Here is a 13,714-nt window from a genome sequence, read left to right on the forward strand (position 1 = left end):
TGTACACGGTACCACATGGTAGTATAAAGTTATATATAAGTGTGTAGACTGACTCGAGTATGTAACCGGTCAGTGTAGAGATTTACCATATAAATGATCCAGTTGTCGATTCTATATAATCGGTCAAACTGGATTAGTGCGATGGAGTAATAGCATGTAAAATTATAATCATTATGTTGCAGGGATGTCAGTGGATACTCTGAGGTCTGTGTAGTTAGAGTTACATTTACCTGGTGATATAATTTTCATTGATTATGTGAGTGCCATTTCTATGTGTTCATTTGCATGTTTTATGTACAGTGTTGTGTGGTGAGTCAGTAGATGTGATTGGTGACTGATTGCCTAATGATGTCATTAGCATGTGGAGTATGCTGACGGCATCATTGTGTTGCAGGTTTGTGCAGTGTTGTTATCAGTTTATACGATATTGCTGCCCTGGGAGCTGTGTTGAGGGTTTAAGGGACCTCAAGGATTATTCAGGGGAATTCACAGTACTTAATGGGAGCAGGCAATTGATTTATTAATTGCCTTGCTGTGGTAAGTGTGTGTTTACAGTAGTCCTTTGCAACGGTTGCAAGATAAGGGGGGCAGTAATATTGGTATACTCTTGTTGTTGCACAACCGTGTGTCATTATTGTGTGGGCACAGTAATTAACGAGTTGCAGTAGCCACAACCGTATGTGGGCAGTGCATTTGTGTTGTTGCATGCCATTGTAGTGTGACCTATGTAACACTGGGGTTACTTTGTTTCTTTAAGTTGTGTTGAGGTCTTAAGGATTCAGTGAGTTAATAATTGGGGAATTAACTGTATAAGGGGTGCAAACTTATTCTGGAGTGAGTGAGGGCTGTTATGAGAGAACAGTGTTGAGCTTGAGTGAGATACGTCTCGGGAGCAATTAATTGTCAGTGTGACAACTAACTGACCACTCTAGCTAATTATGTAATTAGCCTTCTCATCATGAATTCACATAGTGGGAGAGGATCTGTCAGAGTCTGTCAGTATTTGTGTTAACAGAATTTGCTCGGGACTAGTTACCTTTCTGGGGAATAGCAATTAGTGGCTCAAGATAATTAGTGGAGTAATTAACATCTGGAGTCTTGAGGACTCAGATGACTCGGTAAAGCGAGGTCATGAAGCTAGCATAAATCGTTACATTAATCATATCCTGTCTGAGGACAGTGGATTAATTGCACTCATGTTAATTAGGGGTAATTAACTCCTTTCCCGTGAATTCACAGTGTTTGATGAGACTTGCTTAGGCAGTGTGGAGTGAGACGTATTTATGGATGATTAATTATCGGTCCTGGTGACAGTTAATTAATTGCTCGGAGTTAATTAGGGTAATTAACACTCACTATAGTAATTTTTTGACACCGACTGTTGAGAAGCTACCAAGTTAGGGTAGGCTTAGTTAACGTAACTCAATGGGGATGTAATTAGTGGTCCGTTTGACCTTAATTAAGAATTACTCACTGAATACTTGCAAGGAGTCAAGTGTGATGTAATATAAGAGTTTGAGTTATTGTTAACAAGATGACTTGTATTGAGAGAAACAAGTGTTGATGATTAACGTAGAGTACCATCATGTTGTTGTCTAGTGTGAGACAATTGTTGTGATTACCGTAGTACTTTGTTGCTGACTGCTGCGATCAGTCAATTAACATAATTAATCACATAATCAATGTAGTAATTGATTAAGGCAATTTCTTTTGGTTGTCGTCTGGTGACGAGAGGAGTAATTTAGGGATTTGTGGAGCTGTGTCCCAAAATCCCGCCTTTGCCTGACTTTGTTTACTGTTTACAGTGCAACTCCTTGTAGGGAGTTGCAACGAGTGTTCACACTGGGTTGTGATAGGGGGAGTCACTGTTGGACTACCCGCCTAGTTACGTGGGTCACTCCTGTTTGGAAGGAGGACCCTTAAGCTTGTGATTAGAGTAAGCTGTCAGGGAAGCCATGACACTACTGATTGCATACTTGTGTCTTCAGTGGGCATCATTGTTCAGTTAGTTCACTTGTCAGCCCGAAGTGTCAGCAAGATGGAGCCTGCTGTCACTTCTCGAGGGGCTGTTGAATAGCTGTGTTGCAAATGCCACTTGATGGACAATAACGTAACCATTCGCTGTGGTGTAACTTAGTCTGTGATATTTTTTTTTTATTTGCAATATTGCGTCATCAGTGGGCACACCTGTGTTCAGGTTAGTTCAGTATGCAGCCTCACAGCAAGGGTTGCTATTTAGCTGTTTGTTATCGTGCCACTGGATGGACATTAACGTAACGTAAACTCGGTAATGAAGTAGTAAATCTCTTGTTATAAATAAATTGTTATGTTATAGAAAACGGTCTTTGATGTCAACCCTTCAACCATCCTTTTTCACCCATGTTTCTGCATATTACGATTAAATGTTGATCTTGATATGACGGCTGTTCTTAGGAATTCGAATTCCAATTCATAGCGCCACATCAAATATAAATATTTGATTGTGAGAACCCGTCGATTACCCTTTATTAGTTTTAACGTCCTGTTTAACAAGGAGGAGCCAGCGGCCTATTGTGGACAGGTTTTCACCCCTGGTGGTGGAGGCCTGGCGGTTTGCTCCCGCTTTTATTTTTCTACTGGACTCATGCTTAACTGCCGTGAGCAGCCTTTAAACTTGTAGTCCACCTCCTAAGGGAGGTAGGCGTAGAGAAAAATCTCACAGTTGGGTATGGCAGTGACAGCACTACCACACACTGACGACTAGCGTTGGGAGTGACAGTGACAATACTACCACACACTGACGACCAGTGTTGGGTGTAACAGTGACAGTACTACCACACACTGACGACCAGTGTTGGGTGTGACAGTGACAATACTACCACACACTGACGACCAGTGTTGGGTGTAACAGTGACAGTACTACCACACACTGACGACCAGTGTTGGGTGTGACTGCACTACCAGACACTGACGACCAGTGTTGGGTGTGACAGTGACAGCACTACCACACACTGACGACCAGTGTTGGGTGTGACAGTGACAGCACTACCACACACTGACGACCAGTGTTGGGTGTGACAGTGACAGCACTACCACACACTGACGACCAGTGTTGGGTGTGACAGTGACAGCACTACCACACACTGACGACCAGTGTTGGGAGTGACTGTGCGAGCACTACCACACACTAACGACCAGTGTTGGGAGTGGCAGTGACAGCACTACCAGACACTGTCGACCAGTCTTGGGTGTGACAGTGAAAGCACTACCAAACACCGACGACCAGTGTTGGGTGTGGGAGTGACAGCACTACCACACACTAACCACCAGTGTTGGGTGTGGCAAGGACAGCACTACCAGACACTGACGACCAGTGTTGGGTGTGACAATGACAGCACTACCACACACTGACGGTCAGTGTTGGGAGAGACAGTGACAATACTACCACACAATTACGACCAGTGTTGGGTGTGGCAGTGACAGTACTACCACACACTTACGACCAGTGTTGGGTGTGGCAGTGACAGTACTACCACACACTGATGACCAGTGTTGGGTGTGACAGTGACAACACTACCACACACTGACGACCAGTGTTGGGTGTGACAGTGACAACACTACCACACACTGACGACCAGTGTTGGGTGTGACAGTGACAGCACTCCTGCACACTGACGACCAGTGTTGGGTGTGACTGTGAGAGCACTACCACACACTAACGACCAGTGTTGGGTGTGACAGTGGCAGCACTACCACACACTGACGACCAGTGTTGGGTGTGGGAGTCACAGCACTACCACACACTGACGACCAATGTTGGGTGTGGCAGTGACAGCACTACCACACACTAACGACCAGTGTTGGGTGTGACAGTGACAGCACTACCACACACTGACGACCAGTGTTGGGTGTCACATTATTATCCTTCAGCGGTTCGAGTCACTGGTAGACAGAGAAAACAGACGGAAGATGATGAAAGAGATATACAGAAGGCCACATTCTCGAGACAGAAGCCACACATGCACAGTTGTAAAGAATAAGACAGGAACAACAAAAGCCATATACATTTAGCCAAAATGTAAGCTACAGACAGACACAAAGACAAAACAGAAGCTACTGACAAACACAAAGACATAGAAAAACAGAAGTCCTAGACAGATACACAGACAGAAAAGAAGCCACAGAACGACACAGACAGCACTTAAGCTACAGGTAAATACAATGATCTGAAGATGTGATGCTTTAAAATAAAGGCAACAGAGGTGTGAGTTTGGCTGGAAGATGTAGAGAGAGGGAAGATGGTGACAAAGATGTAGAGAGAGGGAAGACGTGATAAAGGTGTAGATAGAGGGTAAACGGTGATAAAGATGTAGAGAGAAGGAAGACGGTGATAAAAATGTAGAGAGAGGGAAGACGGTGATAAAGATGTAGAGAGAGGGAAGACGGTGATAAAGATGAAGGGAGAGGGAAGATAGTGATAAAGATGTAGAGAAAGGGAAGATAGTGATAAGTGAGAGATAAGAGGAAATCCAAACAGCTTGTTATAAGAGGAGATGGAAGATGTGAGTGTAGAAGATGATAGACGGAAGAGCAAGAGGAGGAGAAGCAGGAGGAACAGAAGAATGAAGAGAGAGTAAAACAATTAGGAGTGGATATAATTCTAACACTATCACCCTCACCCTTCTGTATAGATTAACCCTCTTAGCTTTTGCACTAATCTAGTTGCAAACTCCTGCACGTTTTCAATTTTGGTTGTATGCTTCACAAATATGCGGTTTATTACAAATATACCGACCAGCGGCCTGGCATGCGGATACCAGACCGGTACTGCATGTTCCATTATTCTTCAAGCACAAACTATGAATATTTTTTGGAAAGAGTCCTGCTTTAGGTATTTAGACACCTTTCCAATGTTTCCAGAAATTCCAATGTGTGCTAGCATCCTGCTTGCTCTCGACGTCACCCTCCATGTCAGGGCCTTTGGCGTTGGTCCTGGAATTACATCCGCTCCAAAATCATTTTCAGTCAAAACCTCCTATGGTAGTCTCTCCTTTATGATGTAGATTCCTCCTGGTCTCGTGTCACCTGTCCCCATCTTCATTACAACTGATAGGATGGAACTATTTCAACCACTTCTGCTGTTTTTCAGTTTTCTTGTCAAATTTTGCAGTCGCCTGTTTTTACATTCCTCCTACGCTTTGCAACAGCCGGAAATATTGCAATAAACAAACAAAAACTAAACAAACAAACAAATAATCAAACAGCAAGGAAAATGTTGGGTACTAGAAGGGTGGGAGTTACGGGGTGGTTTTAGGGGGTGGTGTTAGGGGGTCGGTGTTAAGGGGTGGTTTCAGGAGTGGTGTTAGGGGGGTGGGGTGTTAGAGGGTGGGGTGTTAAGGATTGGTGTTAGGGGGGGGGGGTGCGTTATATGGTGTGCAAGCAAGGGTGCCTGATACGGACGTATGATAGCTAGTCCATAAAAGAGGCTACATAGCAGGCCATTCTGGACGGAGAATGAATGATGGCGATTACTCACCTAGTGGTGTTTGCGGGGGATGTGGCTCTTTGGTCCCGTCTCTCAACTGTCAATTAACTGGTGTACAGGTTCCTGAGCCTACTGGGCTCTATCATATCTACATTTGAAACTGTCTATGGAGTCAGCCTCCACCACATCACTGCCTAATGCATTCCATCTGTTAACTACTCTGGCACTGAAAAATACATTTGTGTAAAATACATGTACCTGAGTACATTTGGGTACTCAGTCTCCATATGTGTCCCCTTGTTCGTTTACCACCAGTGTTAAACAGTTTATCCTTATCAACCTTGTCAGTTCCTGCGTGACAGAGGGTGGATGATAGCAGATGCGTAATAGGTGGTGTGTGATATAGGGTGCATGATAGGGGATGCGTTATATTGATGCGTGATATAGGGTGCATGATAGGGGGTGCATTATAAGGGTGCGTGGTATAGGGTCCATGAGAGGGGGATAGATGATAAGGAAAGTAACATGGGATGAAATAGGGGAAGATCATCAGAAAGAGTTTTGGGGGAACTAGAGAAGCGCAAAGTTCCAGGTACAAAATAGGTTCAAGATGCAGAGATGTAAGAGCACGGGGGAGGGAGGAATGGGTGGGATAGGCCTGGGAGGAGGGACCGGAACGGGGAAGGCTTGGGAGGGAACGCGGAAGTCTAAGACTGATGGTAGCGATTGGGGAGATGGATGAGGCAGAGAAAAATGGCGGAGGTGGAGAATATGTTTGCATACGCTTGCTGTTTGCATATGTTTGCTGCTGGGACGGGCAAGGTGCTTCAAATACTTCAAGTAAGGATAAGGCCACTGACACAACTAAAAATACTACGACTACTAGCATTACTCCAACAACAACTTCTAGTATTACTACAACTTCTACCTCTACTATTACTGTGATGAACTACCTCTTATCTACCTCCTGCGGCAAATTATATTGAGGATAATTAGGTCGTTTAGAACATGCAAGTCAACATGACTGGCAGTGTGAGGTCCTTGATTATCATTCAAGTATAGTCAACTATTAAGCAGAATGTGTTGATTATTGATATTAGTTGACTAAGGTGATTCAGTATTTCATATGCTCACAGGGTTCAGATAAACTCATCACGGATTATAACAAATAGATGTTTATTACACAGCTTAACTCTAACAATTACTGAAGAGCTGACAGATAGAAGACCCAATTTTTATGGTTCACATGAAAGTTTTTGTCTGTCGAAAAAATCTTCAGTAAATCAAATTTTTTAACCTGGAAAACCTACGATGTTCTACGCTCACTTGAGCTTTCTGAGAGATATCTTCCAACTTTTGAGTCGTCAGTGACTTCCAGAGCGCTATAGAGCCTATAGTGCCCTGATTTTGATTAAAACTCTGATTAAAACCTATACTGATTTTGCATAACACTGTATGACACTGCATGACATCTAACCCATTTGTCAGAAAAATAGGAATTAACCACGTTTCGGTCCGTTCTGGACCATTACATGACGTGATAATAGTCCAGGACAGGTCAACTCCGAGCCATTCTCTGTATCACTTAAACACTAGCAGTACCCGGCCACGTGTTGCTGAGCCACAGCAACCTTCCCTGTCCCACAGTCCTCCCCACCACTCCCCCCTCCCCCATCCCCTCGTCCTCCCAACCACTCCCCCGTCCCCTAGTCCTCCCCACCATTCCCCCCCTCCCCCGTCCCTTTGTCCTCACCACCATCCCCCATCCCCTATCCCCAAGTCATCCCCACTATCCTCCACTCCTCTGTCCTCTCGTCCTTATCCATCATTACCCACTCCCCTGTACTTTCGTCCTCTCCACCATTCCCTCATCCTGCCAACCATTCTTCTCTCCCCTCTCCTCTTGGCCCACCCCCCCCCCATCATTACGCCTCTTCCCTGTCCCCCTCGTCCGATGCGTTCCCAAGTGATCTGATGTTCCCATAAAAAAATTGGGAACATCAAATGATCCTATGTTCCCATCACTTAAATATAAGAAAAACAATTGTAATACAAAATGAAAAACCATGAAAAAAAAATAAACTATACTCACAAAATGAACGGTATGGTAAACAACACAACTCAATTCCAGCGCAACGTCACACAAAATAAATTAAATCAAAATGAAAATAAATCGATATCTATGAAAATTAAGTTTGTCACTGCAATTGGAAACATTGAAATGGAATCATAACAAAGTTAGTATAGCGAGTGTTGTTCTTACGTGTAACAGATGGCGCTGTTTCTTAAAAAAATGTTTTTACCTGTCACAGGTGTGGCATCTAAACATATATGTACTCACGAAATGAACGGTATAGTAAACAACACAGCACAATTCTAATGCAATGTCACACAAAATATTTAAATCGAAATCTATGAAAAGTCAATTTATCAATGCAATTGGAAACACTGAAATGGAATCATAACATATTTAGTATAGTGTGTGTGTGTGTTGCTATTACATACAACAGATGGCTCTGTTTTTCAAAAATGCATGTTTTTACCCATCACAGGTGTGACATGTATATAGTAGGTATATAAAAACAGGCGCATATTTGAATGGAACATTGTGTGTGTTACGGCCCTCTCGGGACGCAACGGGGTTCTCACTCTGATGTTGTTAGAGGAAGATATATGTATCCGTTCCCAAGCCAGTAGTGGCTATCAAGGGATGAGATCCGTGACGCAAGTAACTTAAAAGGGAGTAGGGAAAGAAAGTTAAGAACTTAATATTATAATGTTCACCATCACCATTTAAATATATAAAATTAAAGCGTACACAAGGGGGAGGGGTATTAACACTTTACAAAGGGGATCATGCACAATCTAGTCTTCTGCTGAAGACTCTTGATCAAGAAGCTAGGTGCTGAGTCCGCGGTGCTTTCTTCGTGGCCTCAAGACGTGTCTTCTGAGAATGCCGAGCCTACCCTGGCCACTGGCCAGCCAAAACACAGGTCCACTGGGGGCACCGTCGTGGAGGCCGTCAACCACACGTCCAGCAGGTCTGCTGGCAGGTACTGAGCCACCAAGGCTGGTACGGCCACTCCACGAACGATAAAAGGGGTACGCCCTAGACAGGAGTCTCATGTGATATCACAAATCACCCTCCTGTCCTCAATACCCCAGTGGATTATCGTCTCCAACAGTCGGTCCCGGGTAAATCCTTTCACTGCCACTCCACTGGCAGGCTAACACACCACAGTGTTCTTCCGGGGGGACGACGTCACAACAGCTGCAGCAAACTTCACAGTATGGAGACTGGCTGCCTCGGGTAGACTGACTCAATCGTCAACACAGTGGTCCCAGGTCGACTTTGTAAACAGACACGTCATCAATAACTGGGACACTAATACACCACACTTACAGGCTCGGGCACAAACACTTGACGTATCCAGTCCATAGATGGCGCTGTCGTCGGAGCACCACCTCACCAGAGGTCAGGAGCGGCGGTGTTGAGCACTGAACCAGACTGGAAACTGGTCCTCGAGGCCAGTACACGCTGTCCTCACTAGGTGTCGTCGTTCGTTTGGCGGGGGTTTCGGGAGCTGACCCACAGATGGCGTGTTTGTCACTGCTCCAGGCTCGGACGCTGGATCCGGGTTCGTAACAGTGTGAAAATTTCAAAGCAATTGGTGACGAAGTTTCGGAGATTTGAGCGTGTGTTTCTCTTACATCCAACAGATGGCACAGTTTAAAAAAAAAACATGTTTTTTCCTGTCACAGGTGAGGCATGTATATAGTAAGTTTATAAAAACACGCACGTGTTTGAATGCAATGTTGTGTCAAAATTTCAAAGCAATCGGTAAAGAGGTTTCGAAGATTTTCCTCACATGAAAAAGCCCGTTTTAAAAAAAAAAACATGTTTTTTCGACAGAGACATAACATCAATAAAATATGTATATATAAATCCGGTCGGATGCGAATGGAACATTGTGTAAAAATTTCAAGGCAACCGGTCAAGAACTTTCGGTGATTAGCGATTTTGAACAAACGAACATTTACATTTTTATTTATATACTAGCAGTACCCTAGTATATACTAGCAGTAACTATTGGGACCGACTAAAGAGCCTAAATCTGTACTCCCTTGAGCACAGGCGGGAGAGATACATAATAATTTACACGTGGAAAATATTAGAAGGGCTGGTCCCAAACCTGCACACAGAAATAACATCACATGAGACCAGAAGACATGGCAGGATGTGCAGAATATCCCCGTTGAAAAGCAGAGGTGCAACAGGTACTCTGAGAGAGAACTCTATCAACATCAGAGGCCCGAGACTGTTCAACACGCTTCTGCTACACATAAGGGGCATAACTGGCAAACCCCTCACAGTGTTCAAGAGAGAACTGGATAAGCACCTCCAAAGGATACCTGATCAACCAGGTAGTGACTCATACGTCAGGCTGCGAGCAGCCGCGTCCACCAGCCTGGTTGATCAGTCCAGCAACCAGGAGGCCTGGTCGACGACCGGGCCGCGGTGACGCTAAGCCCCAGAAGCACCTCAAGGTAACTCGGCCACGCGTTGCTCAGCCACAGCAACCTTCCCTGTCCCCCAGTCCTCCCCACCATTCCCCCTTCACCCATCGTTTCGGCCTCAAAACCATTCCCCACTCCACCATCACCTCTTCCTTCCCACCATGCCCCACTTCCTTGTCCCTTTGTCCTCCCCACCCTTCTCCATTCCCCCATCCCCTTGTCCCCACCATCCCAAACTCTTCCGTCCCCTCGTCCTCCCCACCATTCCCCACTCCACCATCCCCTCTTCCTTCCCATCATGCCCCACTCTCCTGTCCCTTTGTCCTCCCCACCCTTCTCCATTCCCCCATCCCCTCGTCCCCACCATCCCAAACTCCCCCCACCCCCGTCCCCTTGTCCTTCCCCATCATTACCCCCTCCCTTGTCCCCTCGTCTTCCCCACCATCTCTCACTTCCGTCCCCTCGTCATCCCCACCATTCCCCACTCGCTCGTCCGATGCCTTCCCAAATGGTCTGATGTTCCCATAAAAAAATTGGGAACATCAAGTGATCTGATGTTCCCATCACTGAAATATAAAAAAACAGTTAAAAAATGAAATGAAAATATGAAAAAATAAAAAAGTAAAATATGCTCACAAAATGAACGGTATGGTAAACAACACAGCTCAATTCCAACGCAATTCACACAAAATAATTAAATCAAAATGAAAATAAATAAAAATCTATGAAAATTCAATTTATCAATGCAATCAGAAACGCTGAAATGGAATTGTAACATATTTAGTATATCATGTGTATTGCTCTTTCATGCAGCAGATGGCGCTGTTTTTCAAGAAAAGCATAGTTTTACCTGTCACAGGTGTGGCATCTATACTTATACTTACGAAATGAACGGTATGGTAAGCAACACAGCTCAATTCCAAAACAATGTCACACATAATAATTTAATAAAAAATAAAAAAATATTGAAATATATGAAAATATAATACATTAATGCAATCGGAAACATTGAAATGGAATTTGTGACATATTTAGTATACCGTGCATGTTGCTATTATGTGCAACAGATGACTCGTTTTTTTTCAAAAAAGTATGTTTTTATCTGTCACAGGGGTGGCATCGATATAGTAGGTATATGAAAAGACGCGCCTATTCTAATGCAATGTTGTGTCAAAATTTCAAAGCAATCGGTAAAGAGGTTTCAAAGATTTCCTTCACATGGAAAAACACATTTTTTTCAGAAAAAAGCATGTTTTTATCCGTCACAGACGTGACATCTATATAGTATGTATATAAAAACAAAACCTGGCCGGATGCGAATGCAACGTTGTGTGTAAATTTCAAAGCAATCGGTGAAGAACTTTCGGAGATTAGCGATTTTGAACAAATGAACTTTTCCTTTTTTATTTATATAGACTATCTGTACCAGCCACGCGTTGCTGTGGCTCAGTCTGGTTAAATGGAAAAGAAAGGAAAGAGAAAGTGCACGTTTCTAATATGTTTAATTTTACAATGCTTGTGGGTATAAAATATGTTTTGTTGTACCATCCTCTGTGGAGATATAGAGATTGTCTGGTTGGCCGACCCTAGAACACGCAACATATAATTGTCCACGTGAGAAGCAATCCGTGTCTAGACATAAACCGCACAATTCTAAAAAGATTGACACTGAGCTTTGTTGATGGTGATTGCGAACGCCATTCGAATTGGAAATTTCAATCTTTTAAATTGAAATGGAATATCCGTTGGAATCATAGGAATGTGAGGAATGAGGACATCATCACCTTTGAAAGATCCTGTCAAGATTGTTGCTGCTGCGACGCTGCTGATTAAGTTTTTTACTGCAAACCTCTTGCCGTTGCAAAGCTTTAGTTTGTTGATATTTCGCAACATGATAATTGGCACGCTGATTTGTAGTTGCAGTATGTGCAGTGGTATTCCTGACAGATCGAGTCAATTAAAAAATTTTGTTGGATAATTAACCGCTTCATCTTTTTCCTCAACAATGTAGACAGACTTGTATGTGCCTGACTCGCTTTGAATGTTAGACTGAATAATATTATTTAGTTCGTAGACGTCTTTGATCTTGGCGCAAGAATAGCTCGTTCACTAAGCCAATCGTGATTCTTATAATTGTTTTGAATAATGGGGAATACTTTTTCCAACAAATTCTTTTTCTGACGTCACTAAATTGCTGAAGTTATGAGGCAATAAAATCCGTCCTGAGGTAGATCAACTGGTACGTTTCCATTCCCAATTTCCAGAAATTGATGTGAGAATTCTTCAGCAGATGAATCGTTTTGCAGCTGGACACGAATATTTGTAGTTAACTTTAAAGTCATTACGTGGCTCCGCAGAGTAGAGTATTTCAGGCAAACATTTATTTCGTCCTCTGGTGTCGATCGAGGAATTACAGGTAATGTTTGCCTGAAATCTCCCGCAAGAAATATTAATGTGTTCCCAAATGGTCTCATGTTTCCACGCAAATCTTGCAATGATCGATCAAGAGCCTCAAGAGATTTTTTTGTGGGCCATTGGGCATTCATCCCAAACAATAAGTTTGCATTTCTGCAATACTTTTCCCATGCTGGATGCTTTGCACATGTTGCACATGGGAGTTTCCATGAATAGCATGTTCAATAGCAATTTCAAAGCCGAATGAGCGGTTCTTCCACCTGGTAGCAATGTCGCAGCTATTCCGGACGATGCAGGAGCTAACGCTATGCCATATTGAAATCGAAATGCTGCTAGAATATATCTAATAAGAAAGGTTTTACCAGTTCCTCCTGGCGCATCTAAAATGATTTATCCATGCCCGGTATTGACAGTTTGAATTATTTGATTGTAAATGCCTTTTCACTCAAGCGTTAGCTTAGGAATATATGATTGCACATACGACAACACTTCACCCGTCTTGTAATATTGTTCACGACGCAATTCTACATCAAACGAAGCAGCAGCAGATCGATTCGGTGATGACATTCCCAATTGATTGAAAGCTTTGTTCGCGATTTCTAAGCACAAATCTTCAATCATTATCAACGCTTCGTTGTAGATTTTTGGTGTGAAATCCATGTTCGTATTTAAATTTTCCTTGCGTATTCGACGGATAATATCTTCGGCCATGTGCGATTTATATTTCTCCCAAAACTCTGCTGGAGGTGAAGGAGAGCAGGCGGTCAATATGATTGCAAACAATGCACAAATTTGATTTGTATGTGACGTGTTGGACGCATTTTAATGCATACATCCAGTGTCGTTCGTTTTCTAATAAATTCAGAGCTTGACATGCACTACGGAAAGTGGCATGTGTAACGCAGTGAACAAATCTCATGTGCTGGAAAGACGTTGGACCGGGCACATTTACTAACAGCATGCGATGAAAGAAGCATTCATCCTGATTGGGATGCACGGTGTACAGTCTGCCTATCGAGGTTTATTTGAATATGCCAGGTTGTTTGTCGACTCGTTCTCCTCGTTTTCGTAGTTCAAATGATTTTCTACTAGCATTCCATGTGTAATACGTAGCCAGTTCCGATTACAGCAGTGTTTTCGCAAACGCGTCATTTTGACATAACGTGAAGAAAGCAGTCAATGTTGTAGCCGGTGGTTTCATAGCTGTTTGTTGCACATTTGCAGCTGTGAAATAAACGTGTTGTCCCTTTTCTTGTTTTCAAAACAAAAGCAAAAAATATTAACAAATTATTTCAATTCAAATGCAGATCAATCGAC

The sequence above is a fragment of the Procambarus clarkii genome, chromosome 29, assembly GCF_040958095.1.
Source record: "Procambarus clarkii isolate CNS0578487 chromosome 29, FALCON_Pclarkii_2.0, whole genome shotgun sequence".
Lineage (NCBI taxonomy): Eukaryota > Metazoa > Arthropoda > Malacostraca > Decapoda > Cambaridae > Procambarus > Procambarus clarkii.